This window comes from Mirounga leonina, unplaced genomic scaffold (assembly GCF_011800145.1).
Source record: "Mirounga leonina isolate KUSES-001 unplaced genomic scaffold, KU_Mleo_1.0 Mir_97, whole genome shotgun sequence".
Taxonomy (NCBI): Eukaryota; Metazoa; Chordata; class Mammalia; order Carnivora; family Phocidae; genus Mirounga; species Mirounga leonina.
This window is the reverse complement of record NW_023270889.1, coordinates 7,182,127-7,201,640: the sequence shown is the minus strand read 5'-3', so window position 1 is coordinate 7,201,640 and position 19,514 is coordinate 7,182,127. Positions and strand designations below refer to the sequence as shown.

General features: G+C 41.5%; 1 protein-coding gene and 1 long non-coding RNA gene across 4 annotated transcripts in view; both read right to left on the bottom strand.

The window, feature by feature from the left end:
• The window catches only part of LOC118006541 (growth hormone receptor), a 257,625-nt gene that overhangs the window by 56,519 nt on the left and 181,592 nt on the right, over nt 1–19,514 (bottom strand). The window lies entirely within an intron of this gene.
• Nucleotides 7,527–19,511, bottom strand: LOC118006549. The gene is made up of 2 exons (XR_004678110.1): nt 16,272–19,511; nt 7,527–10,199 (listed from the first exon to the last, which is right to left on the bottom strand). It is a non-coding gene; the product is annotated as an uncharacterized LOC118006549 (long non-coding RNA).

Below are 19,514 nucleotides of genomic sequence, written 5' to 3'. Positions count from 1 at the left end.
AATGAGGTTGTTACTACTCAAAGGATTTTTAAAACTCTTCCTTGGGAATTATCTTTTGAGTTAAATTAATTCATGAGCCACCTAAGAAAATCAGTCTTATTACTTTTTAGTCCTAACCAATCTAACTTAATAATACAGTGAAAGTTTTTGGAGCAAGTAATTTCATTATCTGGAACTGGCTGGTACTGACATTTTCCTGTCCTTGCTTGCAATTTCCCCAGGCAAATGCAGATAACTGGGGTAGTAAATATAATGGAGGCATTTAAGTGTCACTATTGCTCTCTGTAATATTATCCCCAGTAAATTTATGCCCTCTTGTATGACTCTGAATAACATCATGGTGCAAGGAAAATGGGGACAAAGAGCCCTCAATAAATTGTAAGCACTTCAGATGCAAGGGATGTATCTTCTTTCTTTCTAACTCTAGGCTCCCTCCCATCCACTTCCTGGGTCACTTAAAATAACTTTATGCTTGTAATAGGTGCTCAGTAAATACTCCCAATTCGCTAGTAGGTTGAAGGTTGGAATCTACCTTTCTAATTTATTCTTCCAACTGAAACCTATATTTCTTCAAGGAAAGGACTCTGGTTCCTGCCCTGGATGGCTGGCTTACCACCAAAATAAACAGGATTTTCAGAACATTCTGTTTTCTCAATCTGTCTCCATCTGTCTTTGACTCTTTATAGCAGTCAAATAAAATCCTTGTATTGGGCTACTTTATTTTCAAAAAGTCTGTAGAAATTGCCCTACTCCATGTCCAGGATCATGCTTTTCAGATTTAATTATTTTAACTAGTTCTGATAAATCATTTCATCTCCTTTAGTGACTCTGGCTGTTCTTTTTGTGCTCGAGAAGGTTGCTTATCCAGAGTAGGAAATAAGGCCCAGGGAGTAGACCATAATTTTCCAGATGTCTGTTTTCAAGAGCCCTTCAAAGAGAACCAGCCCTTTGGCTTTGCCTCCTCTTAAATGGGGTTTTATGGCTCTGTATTACTTTGCAAATACCACGGGCCCTGCACCTTCTGACTTTGATCATTTCCTCTTTTGCTGAATAGTAATCTTCAGTTTATTTTCCCCAAGTTCATTAGTTAAGGTATTTTGTTTATTTTAAATTAGTTATTATTATTTTTACAAATTCTCCTTATTCCATTTATAAAATTCCAAATTTTAAATCCTTTTTAAAAAAGTATTCTGTAGGACCTCTGATCTTGGGTTTGATATATTTATACACTTTTCATTTGTGTTAATGACATGTTAATGACTTCCCATACCACTGTATTTTCAGAGCTGGATAATAAAATGAAAGGGAACGAACATCATGCTTTGTGGACACTTTCAAGCAAGAGAGCGTACAAAGTAGGTTGTATTTATCCTTGTTTACAGATCAGCAGCTTGAGGCTCTGAGGTTAAGTGACTTGTCCAAAATCCCACAGCTACTAAGTAGCAGAGTGAGGCTGCAAGCCACGCCAGTCTGGCTTCGGCTACACTTCTGAGAGAGCTACTCCTCTGAGACTCGGTTTTCAAATACTCTCTCACTTGAAGGACCTTTTAGGAACATCACGTGTGCTTTCTGAACCTCTCAGACAAAAATGAGTATCGTTACTGAGTCCAGGAACAACAAATATCGGTCAGGCAGGTTTAAGAGACAAGATCCTGAAAGCCAGAGGTATTATGGTTTGTCATAGTTTGCTGAGGACACTAGCAAGTAAGCTAAGAGAAACAAGCCAAATCTGCAGGCAGTGGCAATGGCATATCTATTTCTGTCTATTTCTCTTCCTCCTTATCATTGTTATAATCCATTTAGAACATTCATAGACCAAGGGAGTGGGGAAGACAAGGCTAAGTGAAACCTCAGCTTTCTGATGTTTATTAACAAAGGAGGGTGAGGAGTCCGTTTGCAGGCTTGGGGCAAAGAGATGAATAAGGCTGTAGGAAAAGCCGGGAGTAGAGATGAAGCCAAGAAGACAAATTATTTTCCCTTTCATCCTCCAGTACGTACACACATACCTCCCCCCCCCCCTCTCTCTCTCTCTCTCTCTCTTTCCTTGCCCTGCCAGCCATGTCCCTCTTCACTAGAGAAAATAACCAGACCTAGTCACATGACTGAGATTCTTTGCCACTCTATTTCACTGTTTGGAGAAACCCATAATTTCCTCTCCTTTGAGAGTAAACCTGAGAACTCATGATTTACAGAGTCCTAGAACGCTTGCAAGGAATGTGCACATCGTTGTCATACCTGATCCTTGTAAAGGTGAGAGTGTAAATATCAATATTTCCATTTTTAAAAAGAGAGAAAACAGGCTTCAAGACTTTTGTATGGTAGAGCAGGAACTCCAGGCCAGGTTTTCTGACTACGCTCTTTCTACTTTACTCTTGTTGCTGGAAATCTCTGGTCTTTAAAAACTTAAAGAAAAAATTTTAAATTGAGATACTTTATGCGTAGTGAAAAGCACAAATTTAAGTTTACATTTCAATGACTTGACAAATACACACAGTGTCATCCACACCCCAGTCAAGGACAGAATGCTGTCTTTTAAAATTTATGGTAGCATAAAATCTTGCACCATTGGGTAAGCCTATTAAAGAGGGGGAAAAAGCCATATTCAGGGAAACAAAACTTTAGGCACTTGATATACCTGTGTGAAGTCCTTTTGCCTGGAGAGAAGCTGAGCCTAGGAAATCAGCTCGAGTGCTGATTTTTCTAACTGAGCCCCTTGTGATTTTGTTCAGGTTTCCTGCAACTTGGTAAGCTTCTCTGCTCTACTTTACATTTTCACATAAGATCTCCTAGGAACATGTGAAAATAAAGAGAAGCATCAGATTTCCCTTTCATTTTTACTTAGGGTTTTGATTTTATTATAGTATTAATATCACACTGCAAAGCTCTTGTTTGCAGTTGCCTAATTAGTCTCATTCATAATGAAAAAAGGACCATAATCCCATCTTAAACTTTGCACAGTGCAGCTCAGGGTTTTCCATTCAGATGGTTCTCAACCATAATGTTATAATTATACCATTTTCTCAACAGCATCCCCCACTATAATTACAGTCAAAGCTAAGATGATGTTTATAGTGTACCAAAGAAGATGGAATTGTTTCATTTTAAGTGATTCATTTACCTCCTTTGTTGGTAACAGAAATGTGTGGTAATGGAAGAGTCATGGTCTTAATATACTGCTCTGAACAACAATTTTGGATGCCAAGAAGCCAAAAAAGAAAATAAAAACCCCAAACCCAGTATGAGAAAGTATGGGAGACATGAGTCCCGGTGTGGTTGCCACAATGACTCCTAATTTAAAAATCTAGGATGGGTCAGGTAATGGAGACTAGCATGCTGGTGGCCACTGGGGGACCTCCAGGATGTCCCCACTTGATTTACCTTGCTGCAAGGCATCCCCAAGCATGCCAAGTCAGTTTGCGGGACCAACACTGTGAATATTTTCTATCTAGGCTCCGAGGCTAGATGATAAGGACTCATCCAAGCACAGACAATTCCTGTCCTGCAGGACCATTCATTCATTCATAGCCACTATGGGCCACTTCTAGGTGCCAAGTACATGGCAAGGAACAAAGCAAAAATCTCTGTTCTCATGGCACTTGACTGTAATGTATTTTAAACCTGTCTTTTCCTTATTTCCCTGGGTGAATGAAAAGAAAGCTTTTACTTTTACTATGAGGGATGTAGACTTATCCCTATTAGCTTACATGCCGGGACCTCACCCTGTCAGGTATAGACTGAAAGTCACCATTTTCTTAATATATGGGCATGGAGCCAGTCTGGCCAGGAGAGAAATGGGAAATGAGTGGAACATGCTGGGGTTATGTTTGCTGGGTTCATTTGTCATCAGCTATGAGACCACACCTGTCAACTCTGTGACACTTATAGAGGCAGAGATAGACACCTCATTCCCAGTGCACCACTCACTTGCTTGTCCAAAGCCTCTGGTTTACAATGTTTCATAAAACCTTGACATTCTTTGCCTTGTCCTGTTCTGTGGAACCTTATACGTGCAGGAGGAACAGAAGATTAACATAGTGGTCAACCATAAAGGATGACTTGGTGGGAAGACATATCTAGGTACATGGTTTGTGGTTATATGTTAGGAATTATTTCTCGAGTGTATGGGGTTTTGTTCTTTTTCTTTTTAGAATAGGCCAAGTAGGGAACACATTTTGATAGCTTTTAGGCCAACAAGCATGCATACGGTACAAGTGATCCTCTGTTTGGTTCTGAGACATCCAAGAGCTGAGCCTAGGGCTCCTAGAGATCAGTCAGCAACAGTAAGGGAACTGAAGAGTCTTGGAGATGAAATTCTGTTATTTTTGGTTATCACCTGGATTCCCTCTAGTTCATATGAACATGAATGACTGTGCACTGCTCTCAGCCTCTAGGCTCCTGACTTGGGACATTGGGGCAGAGGTGAGTGGGGAGAAAGCAGGCCATGTGGCACAGACAAGGGCACGGGTGGCCATATTCCAAATGTTCTCTGTAGGCTTACAAATGGCAAGCCTTCAAGCTGTAGCTTCAAGAGCAAATAGCTAGAAAGTAGAAATGAGAAAAATACTCCATTTTGAAAACAGCAACTAATTGGTTCTTTCTTCTCTCTTTTTGGTTTGTGACTTAATCAAAAGCCTATTGGTTATCTTTCTGATTTCTTGTTTTATGAGGGGTGAGAGGCTAAAGCGTGGGGGCAGAATGTAAACGGTCCGCAGCCATATCATCCTGGAGGCTCTACTGGGACACAGCAGTGTTCACTACAACGTGACTTCAGTCCTAGGAAAACGCTGGCACCAATGTGAGACCTAGAGCAGAGCTCGTGTGCAAGCAATATCATCACGTTAGATCAGAGCAGCAATGGAATCTCTTGAAATTGAGATCAAATAGGACTTAGAACCATAGGCTTAAATTTCTAGCCAAGCCATTTATTTTTCTTTGCCAAATGAAACCAAGGATGCCTTTCAACGTCAACCCTCAGGACCACACCCTGCAGCATAATACATTAATGTCTAGTTAGCCAGAACGCAAACGTTCTCTGGTTGTCCTAGAGAAATCCTCTAAACTGCTGTGCTCATGGAAGGGCCTTTCCCACTTTTCAGAGCTAGCACTCTGGTTCACTAGAGTTCACTAGAGTTCACTAATCCTCACTAGTAAGGCTAATTTCATGGTTTCACAGGGAATGTGAATTGTCTTTACTAGGGGATGGGGATTGAGACTGTTCATGAGGGATTACTCTACTTTTAATATGGAATTTGCAAATACACACAAAAATGGAGAGCAAGAGGGGCACCTGGGTGGCTCAGTCAGTTAAGCGTCTGGCTTCGGCTCAGGTCATGATCTCAGGGTCCTGGGATCCAGCCCTAGATTGGGCTCCCTGCTCAGTGGGGAGCCTGCTTCTCCCTCTCCCTCTCCCTCTGTGCTCTCTCTCTCTTTCAAATAAATAAATAAAATCTTTAAAAAAATTCATTATAGAAAAAAATAGAGAGCATGGCTTAAGGAACCATGTAAAATAATAATAACAATAGTGAAACCATATGTTTATTATTAGTAATAATAATAAACCATACTTTACTTATCTACTTATCTGTTGTTTTTTTTAGCCATCTGCTTTTACCCATAACTACCTACATGTTTCTCTTTTTTTTTAAAATATCTTATTTATTTATTTGACAGAGAGACAGCGAGAGGGAACACAAGCAGGGGGAGTGGGAGAGGGAGAAGCAGGCTTCCCGCTGAGCAGAGAGCCCGATGTGGGGCTCGATCCCAGGACCCTGGGATCATGACCTGAGCCGAAGGCAGACGCTTAACGACTGAGCCACCCAGGTGCCCCTACATGTTTATTTCTAAAAGGACTCTCTCATTAAAAAAAAATATTATTATACCTAACAAATTAATAATGATCCCTCAATATCATTAAATACCCAGTCTGTGCTCAAATTTCTAAAAATACCTTAAAAATTGTCTTTTGACAATTTATTTGTTTGAATTAGAATGTAAACTAGGCCCACATAATGTCTCTTAAATTTGTTCAAATCTATGACATTTCCTCTCTCTTCTTTTTATTATGTGATTTTTTTTTTTTGGTTGAAAATAATTTCCTTTAGCTTATTGCATTCTTCGAGTCATTTAAAATGTTCCTCTATCCCTCCTATTTTCCATAAATAGGCAGTAAGACCTAGAGACGTAATTTGATTCAGTTCAACCCTCAGAGAAAGAATCCATCATGGGTGGTGCTGCAAACTCCTGGATCAGGGACATATAATATCAGATGATGGTAAGATTGATCTGGGTTCAAAGTGTTGTCAGCCTGACTCACGAAGAATAGAGTTCACCTAAATATTTTATCATTCACTGATGACCTTGCCTAAATCCACTATGTCATTAGGGGTTCTAAACTGATTTTCCTAATCCTACCATTTCATCTGGATTTATTAGCTAGAATGTGTGTGTGTGTGTGTGTGTGTGTGTTTATAGTCTATACATATATATAGGCTTCTTTATTGCAGAATTACATATATATATGGACATTCTATATATATATATAGGCAGAATTATATATATATATTTATTAGCTAGAATGTCTCTCTCTATATAGGCTTTTTATATAATTGTTGTCTATATATAGAGAGAGACAACAAGAAGAAAACATCTTTTCTTCACCAACTATTCAGTTACCCTGAAATGCAATTCATACAAAAATTCAAGGTAATTGCTTATTTCCCTTGATGTATCAATTTTTAGAATGAGTACATACCCTAGTAACCTCCAAAGGTGACCACTTAAAAATAATATCACTATAAACTTACTGAAGAATCATATTTTGATGCTATTGTTGAGAGACTGGAATTATAGGAATAAAAATGATGAAGTCATTTCTCCTTTTTCAGGTGTTCTGGGCTGTTTTCAGGGGGAAAAAAGCACATTGTATAATCTTGGCCACCTTTCCCTTTCCATCCCCCCTTTCTCCACTCTATCATCCTAATATTTTAGCAGGATCCCTCTGAAAATAGCAGAAGGCAAGCTTAGAGACCAGATGACATCCAAAAATCCAAGCATATATACGAACTCTCTAGGGAACCGCCTGTGGCTATTCACTGAAGGATGCACTCATACTCGGAGAGGGATCAGTACACTCTAAATGGGTGCACAAGCGCATAGACTCATAGGCTAGTGCCGTAGCGTGCCCAAATCACTGAGCATCGTTGCAGAAGTGCCACAAGCACTTCAGCTTGTGCTCCTTTGAACACCAGTGGCCACTGAAGCTATAATAGATAATCCCTTGAAAAGAAGTCCCCTGGTCAACTATTTTCAGGAAGTGCTATGGGTGTTTTGTTTTGTTTTGTTTTGTTTCTTCCTTTCTCTGGGACAATCAGAATGCACCCAAGCAGATTAGAGAATCTGAGTAATTCTGCAATAAAGAAGCCTGTTTAACTTTGCATGGCCTAGCATTTCCTAAGCACTGGAGAAATGGTGGGCTCAAACATTAAGGGCAGAGTTCTTTGCAGAGTGTGCAAAGAATCATTTTTGGGGGCGATGTTATTTTTATTATGTATGTGTAGTGGGTTAAATTTTATCCCCCAAAGATATGCCCAGATCCTAATGCTTAGTACCTATGAGTGTGATCTTTGTTGGGAAAAAGGGTCTTTGTAGGTGTAATTAAGTGAGGATCTCAGAATGAGATTATCTTAGGTTAGGACTCCAAATTCAGTGGTGGGTGTCCCTATAAGAGATAGGAAAAGAGAACAGACACAGAGACAGAGGGAGAGGCCTTGGGAAGTTGGAGGCAGAGAAGGGAGTGATACATCTACAAACTGAGGACCACCAAGGATTGTCAGCAGTTTCCAGAACCTAGGAGACAGACATGGAACAGATTCGTCCTCAGAGCCTCCAGAAGGAACAAACGCTGTTGACACCTTGATTTTGGACTTCTGGCCTCCACAATTGTGAGAGAAGAAGTTTCTGTTATTATAAGCCACCAGGGTTACGGTAATTTGTTCCATCAGTCTTAGGACTGAGCTCCATCAATGCAGGTCTGAGGTAGAACTCTGGCATTTATATTGATTGAAAATGTCCACAGATGATTCTGATGCACACACGCATCAAGAACCACCACTTCAGGATCTTAGGGGCTGAAGGGTTAGTCATCTGCTTATATTGACATTCTATTAGGATTTTAGGCTTTGGCTGTGGCTCTGGATGCACCAACGAAGCCGCCAGCCCTTTATCTCCAGGTCTCTCTTTTTTTCAAGAAAGTCGCACCGAGGAAAATACTGGGCCGTCCTTTAAGAGGTACAATGGAACTATCACAGGTGGTGATGATGGTCAAGGCTGGGCAAGTAGTAGGAGGGAATTCTGGGCTCAAAGAGGAGAGCGAAACCAGCTTTTGTCAAATGAGTCCTACGGATCTCACTTGAAGGGCATTCTCATCTTGCAGCCCAAACGAGGCCAAGCTTCCCTCCTTTTGGTAATTGAGAAATCTTGGTCTCCTAAGACTTCTGATCGTTGGGCTCAGTTTCCTTCTTTCCCTCAGCTGCCTGAGAAGGCTGCTTCTTTCATTCCAGATTCTGTCCATCTGGAAATATTTTATTTCTTTTTCTAGTTGTTCTCTTTTCAGCAGCCTCGCTGCCCCAGGTAACTTTCTGATAGACTTCTCTCTCAGGCTTTTGGTCTCTCCAAAAGGAGCTGGAGAGGTCTCTCTAGTCCTGTCAGTCACTGATGACTAACAACAAGGTATCTGCTCTTATAAATACCTCAGCAAGGAGAGGTCTACAAAGCACGAAGACATCTCGTTTTCTGGTTTCACAGCTTCTCACACTGAGGCTGACTAGGAGATTATTTTGTCATGATTTAACCAAGATTATTCAGTCAAAAACTAAATTTGGGGGGAGGTACCAAAGAAAAATGTCATCTAGTTCAAAATGTTTGCCTTCCTTCAAGAAAGGCAGGGTCTTTAGAGTGGGGTGTAGGGAGAGACGGAGGGTAGGGATAGTGAGGTGGCATTAAAGAGGGTGGGAAACATTCCTCCTCTTTCTGTTCCACAGACCTGTAGCTCCAAGGCTCAGAGCCAGCCACCGGTCAGCTGTAGCACGAGTCAACGGGGCTGTCATAGGCCAGCCTGAGGACCTCACCACTAATTAACATATTATTTGTTGCTGCTGTTCAACTTGATCCAGGAAGCCTCCTTAGAGCTGAACTTCTCAAGCAAAAACCAATTTTAAGTTAGCGACTCCATATAAGAGAATCCTACCGATAAAACAGTACATGATTATTGTCAAATGACTCATCCAGACAGTAAATGTTCCTTGGGACTGAGTTTACTCTAGTAGGGGGTAAAGATTCTCTTTGGAAAAGTAGAAAATGTTTGTTCTGATGGCACCCATTTTAGTGATCTGTACAGTCTCCTTTCTTCTATCCCTGAGGACAGTCTTAGGGAAAAGAGGAAGGAAAGGGAATAATATTCTACTAGGTGCCAAACATTTTACCCAGTCTTGACTGTGAAGCAAGTAGGCCAGGCTCCAGGCTGCCCTTTTGCTCTCCTCCCCAGCACCTCTCCATCTGTCTTTCTTGCCTGGGAGCCCATGTCTTGTCTTCTGGCATCTGGAGTTTGGCAAGCCTCTCGGGCCTTCCCTTCAATGCTCCCTGCTTCCCTGCCTCTGAAGGGCAATGAAAAGACAAATCCCAAACATTAAAATTTGTTACATCAAGTATTCTCAAACTGGGCTGTACAAACATTCTCTGGAGTCTGTGAGAATTTTAGTTCTTAAAATATATACTACTCCGATGTGAGATATTCTATACTAGATCCAGCCTCCTTCCTATCCCCCCGGAAAGTACAGATGGAGTTAAACTGGAGATACGCTTTGGTGAGGGGCTGAGGAGGTAGGTAGGATACTTCCAGGGACCCAGGCTGCTACTACTCTTTCAGGAGCAGTAATAGAAGTAGTAACCATAGCAACAGCAGTAGTAAAAATAATCAAATAACTAACATTTATTCCGTACCTATGTTGTGCCAGGAATTTTTCTATGTACCCATCTGCTCCTCACAATGACCCTCCGAGATAGGTGTTGACCCCTCCATTTATAGATGGGTAAGTTGGAGCTTGTGGCCTATTGGCAGGATGCTGGATGCATCCACGTGAGACAGCTCATGGTCTCCAGCTCCCCAAACTCCAAAGTACTCATCACACAGCTTGTGACACCAACTGAAACCAATAAGAGTTTGTTAGACTGTCTGATAAGAACAAACACCTCCAAGACTTTTGTAGGACCTTCTTTTTTAAAATTTTTTATTTTTTTAAATTTTATTATGTTATGTTAGTCACCATACATCATTAGTTTTTGATGTGGTGATCCACGATCCATTGTTTTCGTATAACACCCAGTGCTCCATGCAGTATGTGCCCTCCTTAATACCCATCACCAGGCTAACCCATCCCCCCACGCCCCTCCCCTCTAAAACCCTATTTGTTTCTGAGAGTCCATAGTCTCTCATGGTTCATCTCTCCCTCCGATTTCCCCCCCTTCATTTTCCCCTTCCTTGTCCTAATGTCCTCCATGCTATTCCTTATGTTCCACAAATAAGTGAAACCATATGATAATTGACTTTCTCTGCTTGACTTATTTCACTTAGCATAATCTTTTTGTAGGACCTTCTTGTCTGCTTTTCCCGATGAGAAAGAAAGTGGCAGAGGAGGAAGATGCATCTACTGCTCTCAGGTTTGAGGAAACAATTATGTTACTCCTCTGTGTTAGTCTGTGTGTGTGTGTGTGTGTGTGTGTGTGTGTGTGTTGAGTGGGACTGGGGTGGTGGGAAGCCAAACTCAAATATCATGAAATCTACACTAACATCTCTCCCCGTGCTTCCCTTCTGCATTTGCTCTTAAGTAATTCCTGGGACGCCATATGATAAGCATTTAACAAATATTAAGCTCCCATTTTGTGCAAAGCCCTGTTTAAATTGTGAAGAAAGGGGCAGAGTATATAAAGACAAGGACGACTATCTTCTTGCCCTCAAAAAGCTTTCAATCTAGAAGGGAAGACACCAGGTGTACACAAGCCATTTGAGTTTAATGCAAAAGATGCACAACTTCAAAAGCTTTTAGAATTCAGAAAAAGAGAAGCTTCAGTCACAGAAAGGATGCTATCCAGGTGTTTCTCCACTGCTTTGGGGTTTGCCCCGCGGGAGCTTTGTGGTGACAGGTGCACAAAGCCGTACGTGCTGACAACAGAGAGCACAGATGGGCTCTCCTGCAAATACTTGCTTTCAATTAATCCAAATTTGGAGTTTAAAAATTATATTTATTAAGGAATGGTAAGAGAGAATAAAGAAGCATTCAAGGCTGCTTTTCCATAACACATGGAAAACCAGAACCTGCAGCGGTAAACACATGGACACCACTTGAGAACAACCTCGAGGCCTCATGAAGGCTGTGCATCTGAATCATAACATCTGTGGTGACGCAGTGAGGTTTCAGGTGCATGAGTCTCTTACGTTACACCATCTCCTAACAGGAGAGTCTTCTGTCTTTATTCTTCAGCATGAATTCAGTGGCAGCTGTTTATAAAAGACTTACAGACCTGCAAGGTCAAGTCTGTCCTCACACTAGAACCATGTGATCTGCTGACTGTAACTCTTCCTAAGATAAATGTTATGTGAAAATGATGATGCATGCAGACAGCTGAGCTGCAGATGACTGCCTATTCCGTCCATCACCAAGCATTTACAGATGCTCAGCATTCATTTGATGGCGCACCAATATCAATGCTGCAACCACCTCCAATCATCATCATCATCATCATCGTCAACGCACGAGTCCATGTGGATTAGCAGATACTATTAATCTTACTTTACAATACAGTGTATTTCAGAATTGACTGTGAAGTAAATTTGTAAAGTGAATCCTGCATTCCCATTAGTGTCAGTTACTGAATAGGAAATAATTTTTTATGGGAGATTAAAAGATAAGAAGCAATACAAACATGATGACTAGTTGATCCCCAGAGCAGCCTCGACAATCTGAAACAAATAGGCACGTTTATTTACAAAAACAAGTATCTAGTCTGAGGACCATAGTTTGCTAACCCCTAGTTTAAATAACTGCTGACCTCTAAAGAAAATAGCTTATTTCGAATCACAGATTGCAAATGACATGCAAATCAGTTTCTTATAAATCATACATTTTAAAAAGCCCTTTGAAAGTTGCATAACTTCTTTTCTAAGTGATAAGTTTTTTTTTTAGTAATTAATCACCTCTTGAGTTACTTTTGGTTTCAATATATATTATTTCATATTGCATATATTTGCCATGAAGCATGCTCTTACTTGAACTACTATTTAATGGCACCTATGTTTGAATTCCATAAATCTTTATAAATGTGTACTGACTGCTTTCACCATGTATAGATTAATTTGTATATTTTAAAATCAGTGCACACTTACATAATGAATTCAAGTTTTTTTCCTCAGTGCACACATGCACATTATCTGAAAAAAACTGTTCACCACAAGTAGGAGCTGGTGTGGGCCCAGTTCAGGGGTTCTTTCCCTAGAGAGACTCCTGTGTGCAGAAACCAGAGCTCCCTTGGGAGCAGTGGTTACGGGGCTGGTTTTGAAAAATCTAGCAGTGAATCAGAAGGCTGCAGGCTAGGAGGACTCAAAGGTCACAACCAACGTTGCTGGGACGCTTTAACTTTCTAGAGTCTACAAAGTGGTCCCCACCCACCAAGGTCACCAAGGGTGAAAGAACGTTTATCTTGGATTTCATCCTTGAAAAATGTGTGTTATGCTTTGGAAGAGAAATAAAACTAGGCACTGGGTATATGGAGCACAAAAAGGCCCACAGGAACTTTTAGGGAGATGCTTAATCATCCTTCTAAGACTTAAAAAAAAAATTACTTGCTTCTAAGATCAAGGCTTTTAGAGGCCTATGCCCACAGATTTCTAAATATTTTCTTATTGTTTGGACTCCAAAAGAAATAAAAGACCTTGACATATGTCTACAATCAACAAGGAGCTGCGGGTACTTGAGGACGCTGGCCTTGAGCTGTGGGCTTATTTTCCACCCCAGAGGTTTCACTACCACTGGCTTAAGCATATGCACAGCGAATAGTTCTCTTGTAAATTAAGTGGTAAATATATACTTACCACCGACACTGATTAGGGCTTAGCAAATTGCTGGGAGTTGAAGGAGGATAAAAAATTTAAGGCCTAATATTTATCTTACAAAAGAATCCTCACCTCCCAACAATTACATGTGAAAACAGGATCATGTATGATAATAATAACAGGACACTCAGACCTGAAAACTAATGGTAGGCATTATCTGGGTATTTCAGGCTGGAAAAAAGTCACTGCCAGGGCCATATTTTGTGGTAATTGAACACTGTTATTTGAATTTTCACTAATATGCATTATCTATGCTTTATTTTGCTTCTCTAGGGACAGGTACAAAGCACTGCACTGACAGTATCTTCTTTACTCTCCTGTTGGTCGGTTAAGATGCTTACGGAAGCTGTTCTCTCGGTACCTCCATTTCTTCTTGCGTAAAGTGCATAATTCTACCTGCCTTCCTCCTACTTCAGAGAAGCTAGGAAGGGGGCAGATAGTCTCTGTAGGATGCTTAGCAGTATCTGGAGATCAGTGCGGTGAGTCAGGAAGGGTTACCACTAGTCCGGTGCAAGAGAGAGCCAACATAAACACTGTTTCTTAAAAGGGATCACAATAATCTGTGTTTACTTACTGAATCATTTACTGAATTATTTATAAACAGTAGCCTGTCAAAAATTCAATGTCAGCTTCCATGTCTGAACTGCTCTCTAAAGCATGTCCAAAGCTCAAATTCTTTGTTACAAAGAAACGCTGCACATTCTAAGATACGCACCCTCACAGCACATACACATTCCCCTGGTGGTGCATTTATTTTAGCTGTATTGTCAGCTAATGAGTCCTTAAGGCTGAAAAGATCTGATGAAGACGGATCCTCAGGGCGGCTGGGTGGCTCAGTCGGTTAAGTGTCTGTCTTCGGCTCAGGTCATGATCCCGGGGTCCTGGGATCAAGCCCCGCATTGGGCTCCCTGCTCGGCGGGAAGCCTGCTTCTCCCTCTCCCATTCCCCCTGCTTGTGCGCTCTTTTTCTCTCTCTCACTGTTAAATAAATAAATAAAATCTTAAAAAAGAAAAAAAGACGGATCCTCAAAGCTGAGGAGGTCACTCGGCTCAGATGGGGGCAGTGATGTGTAATAGGGCAGGAGTGGGGCCACTATTCCCTCAGCAGCTGACGCGCCAACAGGATACACAGTGGTGGTACAGAGATGTCCTGTGACAGATCCCAAGGCCAGACCATGACCCTAGGCTCCATGACCTGAAGTCAAGGTTCTATGGAAGGCTTTCTGGGAAAGACGGTATGTGTTTATAGTAACAGAGAAGAGAAATATCTCTTCCTGTATACCTTTAGCCCTCTCCCTTCATAAATGCCTGCTAAAGGGCACGGAGGTGCTCTGTGCTGGCCAAAGAGTAATTATGATATTGGGGGAAACCTGGCTTTTTTATTTTTTATTTTTTTACTTTTGTTTGTGTGTACAAAACCCAGCAACTATTCATTAAGCACTTGGCATGTGCCAGGTACATCCCAGATATTGTGGGATATAAGGATGTATAAGATAAAGCCCCTCCCCCTGATGATAGTAGTCTATTCCAAGGGAATAGAAAGCAGACCAAAGAACCCATAAGGTTGAAACAAATGACATGATATTAAGGTCCAACATACAGTTGAGTACAGGACATTTCACCCAGTTCAATCCTAATACTTGTTGGAATAAACTAAGAGCCATGAGAGAATACAATAAACATCACGGGCCAGGTACTATTCTAACTCTTTTAAATATATCAACATTTTTAATTCTCACAACAACTGTGAGGTAGGTACTATTAGCATCCCTATTTTATTTAAAAAATTTTTTTATTTTATAAGGATTTTATTTATTTGACAGAGAGAGAGAGAGACAGCATGAGCACAAGCAGGGAGAGTGGAAGGCAGAGAGAGAAGCAGGCTTCCCACTGAGCAGGGAGCCCAACATGGGACTTGGTCCCAGGACCCTGGGATCATGACCTGAGCCAGAGGCAGACACTTCACCAATGGAGCCACCCAGGCACCCAGCATCTCTATTTTAGAGATAAACACACAAAACAAAACAGAACCAAGGTACAGATAGCTTATACAACTCAGGAAAGTTCATTCAGGAAGTATGTGGTAGATCTGGGACTACAACGGTCTGTCTTGCTATCAGAGTGAGTTCTTTCTACAGAGATTCCAAAATGAAAGTCCTCATCCTCTGATGGGATAAAGTGACATTTGAAATATGCCTTAAAGACAAAATCCATGGAGCATGTTCCTGATTCAGAGGAAAGAAGAGGGAATTTCTGGCAAAGGGGTCCGTGGGAAAGGATATGATGAAGCAGGAAATGCAGGGACATAGACAGGGGTGTCCACAGTATACAAGAGAGATAAGGCTAGAAAATCATGGAGGATCCATGTCATGGACCTTCTTGAATGCCAGGGAGAGGAGTTTGCTCATATCACAGAAAACTGGGGGTGCTCCTGAAGGTGATGGGGCAGAAGAGCCACTGCATCAGATGTAGGGGGGGAAGAATGAATACGGGAGCAGAGAGCAGGACATTGGAATAGAGAAAAACAGGAGGTGAGAAAGAGAAATGAGCAGGTAAAGACAGGAGTCCAGCTAAGAACAGAAGATAAGGATCCGCAAAGGTGACAACTGCCGTATCAAATTTATGTCCCACAATCGTGTTTTTATTGAAAAGTAACTCATGATTGTGAAGGACGTTGTTCGTGAACTTAATAGACTTTAAGCAGTTCATCTGTTGTGCCCATCTAAGAGGATAAGCTTTTGCAATCCTTTCAAAACGCAACTCTGATCTCAGTCATTGACATTGATGTTCACAATGCCTGTTTTCATAAAACCTTGGACTAACTTATGCTCCAAATGCCAGTCAGTGAGACTTCCATATTTTTTCCTTATTTTAATTTGAAGGGGAAATGTCACTGATCACAAAATTTACACTTTCAGAGTAAGATGCAGTCAATTCAGTGAAAGGAATGACTTAAAAATGAGAGGAAGAAAAAGTCCTCAGAAAGATGTGCAAGACGTGTGTCTGTCAATGCTGTTCAGCAGTAGAATTAGGCTTATGATTTGCACCTAAGGTCATTGGAACCTGGGGGCTGATGGTTACGGTCGTCCACACAGCTAGAACGTACTTACATCACCAGCTCCCTATAGGAAACCCATCGGGGGGAGACTTTGGGCTTCTCGATACAGAGGTGTTTGGCAGGCACATGGGTAGCGGTTCCAAACCTGGAGACGAAGTGCATCCTGTGTGACTGAGCAGTGAGGGGACAAAGAGGCGCACACTTGGGTCAGACTCTGGTCAGTGCATACCCCTTGTCTACTGTTGCTACACTGTAGCCTTTGCCTGGAAGGAAGCTGTCCTCAGAGTATAAACCACTTGATTCCCATGAGTCCTTTCCGCGCTTTCCGCGCTGGAACACTTAGGGTGATGAATGTGTGATTAACACAGGTGGGGGGATCTGATGCTCTCTGCCGGCTCCAGCCAGCTAACAGCCTCCATGACAAGGGGTGTTTGTGGGACTTGCTAAGTGTGGGGAAGGTAACCAGGGAGCTATTAAGGCTGCTTCCATTTAATTTATTTATTTGCAATATCATTTATTCCTTACACTGTTCAAGGTACCACTTTAGGTCCTGCGAGTTACACAACTCTGAATAAGATACAGCTGTTCACAATCCAGATGGGGAGATAAGAGAAAAATGCAAATAACTCTACTGCAAAGCAGCATCTGATATATTCCTTAAAAGTGGTATAAAATTACATGATCTCTCTTAATGTCAAGCCTGGAGAAGGGAAGCACTGTCTCAGGCCAAGGGTCAAAGGGTCCTGGATGAGCTTTAAAGTATGGACAGGATTTATACTTACAGAATGTGGTGTGAGGTGGAAGGAGGATTGTTCTGGAAGATGGGATGACATGAGCAAAGTCCTGGGGGGTACTAAGTAGCGTAGACTTACAAGCTGGGGTGAAGGATGTTGGATTTCAGTGTCTTGGGACAGGTCTGCAGTTTGAAATCTGGGTTGTTTAGAGCAGAGTGATATGCTGGGTTCTTAAAACTGCCATTGGCATACAAGAAAGGAGAGATGAGTAGGGGGGAGGAGAGGGGAGGGAGACAGTGATGAAGGGGTTACAGCAACAGCCCAAGAATAAAGTCAAGGGGCCTGCAGAGGTGGGGTGGCATTTATCTACGTTAGGTCAGCTCTGTCTAGAATTTTTTCTGAGAGGGTTGTAATATTTTTTCCTTCATGGGGGTTTTGCTTTGAATCTGAGAATTTAGAAAAGTGCACATAGGAAATGTCTGTCTTATAACTGTGTAATGACAGGACATTTCATGTTGAACACTAGGTGTCTGTGTAAAATTATCTCCTGAGTGAGAACAGGAGCTCCCTGATGTTAGGACAATATCTTCCTCATTCCCTTCTTCCCCAGAGTGCAGAGCTTGTGCTGGGTGCACAGCAGAGAGTTAAATGCTTGTGAAACAGTGACAGTGTACAAGGTGAGGTGACGTGAGCACCAGGGTCTGTCACATCTCAATGAGACGCTCAGATGACAAAGGTGGCCATGTGTCCAAGCCTGTGCTCTGTGGAAAGTGAGTGCTGATATACACACCCACCGACAGGGGTAACTTTATCCAATCAGTCTTGGGAGAGAGGGGAGCTAGCTTTTGATCAGGGGAAGCTGGAAGGACAGTATTCTTTTTTGTGTGGGCAGGTCAATATCTATGTGCTATATCACAGATAAGGGATAACTAGGATTCTTGTCTATCACCAAGACAGAAAATCAACATAGGCCAAAGGACTTAGCAGGAATTTCTTCAACAGACCTGCCATACCCAGAGGTTGTATTACAACAAGTCCAATGTTTAGGTTCCTCTCCCCGTGACCTCACAAAGAAGATGGGAAGAACTGCACTCCCCTTCAGGGGAAAGTGAAGGGCGGTGTACTATGTTTGTGTGCGGAGGAGGGACCAATGTGGGATGCAACCTGCACCATTAGTAGATCATTCTTCTTTTGTAAGTTTTAAATTTTAATTCCAGTAAAGTTGGCACACAGTGTTATATTAGTTTCAGGTGTACAATATAGTGATTCAACAATTCTATACATAGTAAAACATTTTTAACTGATTCCTTTTCATTTCCTTGCAGAAACTAGGAATAAATCACGTCATCTGCTGTGTGAAGGCTTTGAAATATACTGGCTGGGATAACCCAAACAGGACTAAAAAGCCACCCTTTTTATAACCTCTCATATTAATTAGGGAGCAGATGAACATGTCAGAGGCTTCTAAAACAGGAGGAGGGTTGTAAAGAGTTTGTGGCCTGGCACAACGGACAAGTGGACGCCACTTGCAAAAAAACAGCACTAACCTTCCCTTTGAGTCACCTCCAAGGATTTATATCTCATTTAGAAATCTACTCTGTAATTATGTCATAAAATCCAAATTATGGTTTCAAGACACCGGAATTGCCAATGAAACAGCAATGGCGTTAAGCTCAGTTAGGTGCACGGTCTTCCCTTCCTCTATTGTGTCATGTGGACTCCAGCATATACTTCAAATGATGAGAAAATCCTTCCCTGGAATTTAATTAAAGGCACCTATGACTGATGAGGATTTGTTTTAGGTCATGTGAGGAATTTAGAAGAAGCATAAAAAGTGGGCCTTGTCTTAAAGCTAAACCTAATTACTTAATTCATGCGGCCCACACAGCTCATTGAGTTCTGCACATGGTACTAACACATACACGCAAATCCTGTGAAGTACATCTATCGTGGAGCACGGGACAAAGTTCTATGGGAGCACAGAGGCAGAACAAGTCTTTGGTCCTAGACGATTTAGAGAAGCTTCCCCACAGAGCTAATGCCTGAGTTTAGTCTTGGGGATGAGGAGGAGATTGTCAGAAGACAAGAGGGCGATGTGCAAAGGCATTTCAGGAAGAGATAGCTCGCATGAAGGCAGAGTTTTGGAGCATAAGATGATATGGTTGAAGGGACAAGTTTAACTGTCAATGCGATCACTAGGTATAGAAATATCTCAAAACAATAATGACAATATAACACCCAATTTGTAAAAGGAGGCAGGTTCCTAAAGTCAATAAACTAATTGTTGGTCCACAATGTTATTTAATCTTTTTTTTCCCCTTCTCATTAATTTGGCTTTACTTAACCTCTAAGGATAAGCAAATTAGAGAAATAAAGAAGCAGCCTTGCAGTGAAGCTGAAAAAGACATCCTTTAAAAATATGTATTTTTTGCTTATTTGTGCAATTTCCATCAGTCATTCATCCGGGTACCAAATCTCAAATACAGCAAAGAAAGGATGGTAACTTGAATTACGGTAAAGCATGGACAAGATCACTGATGACAGAAAAAGAACTGAAATTC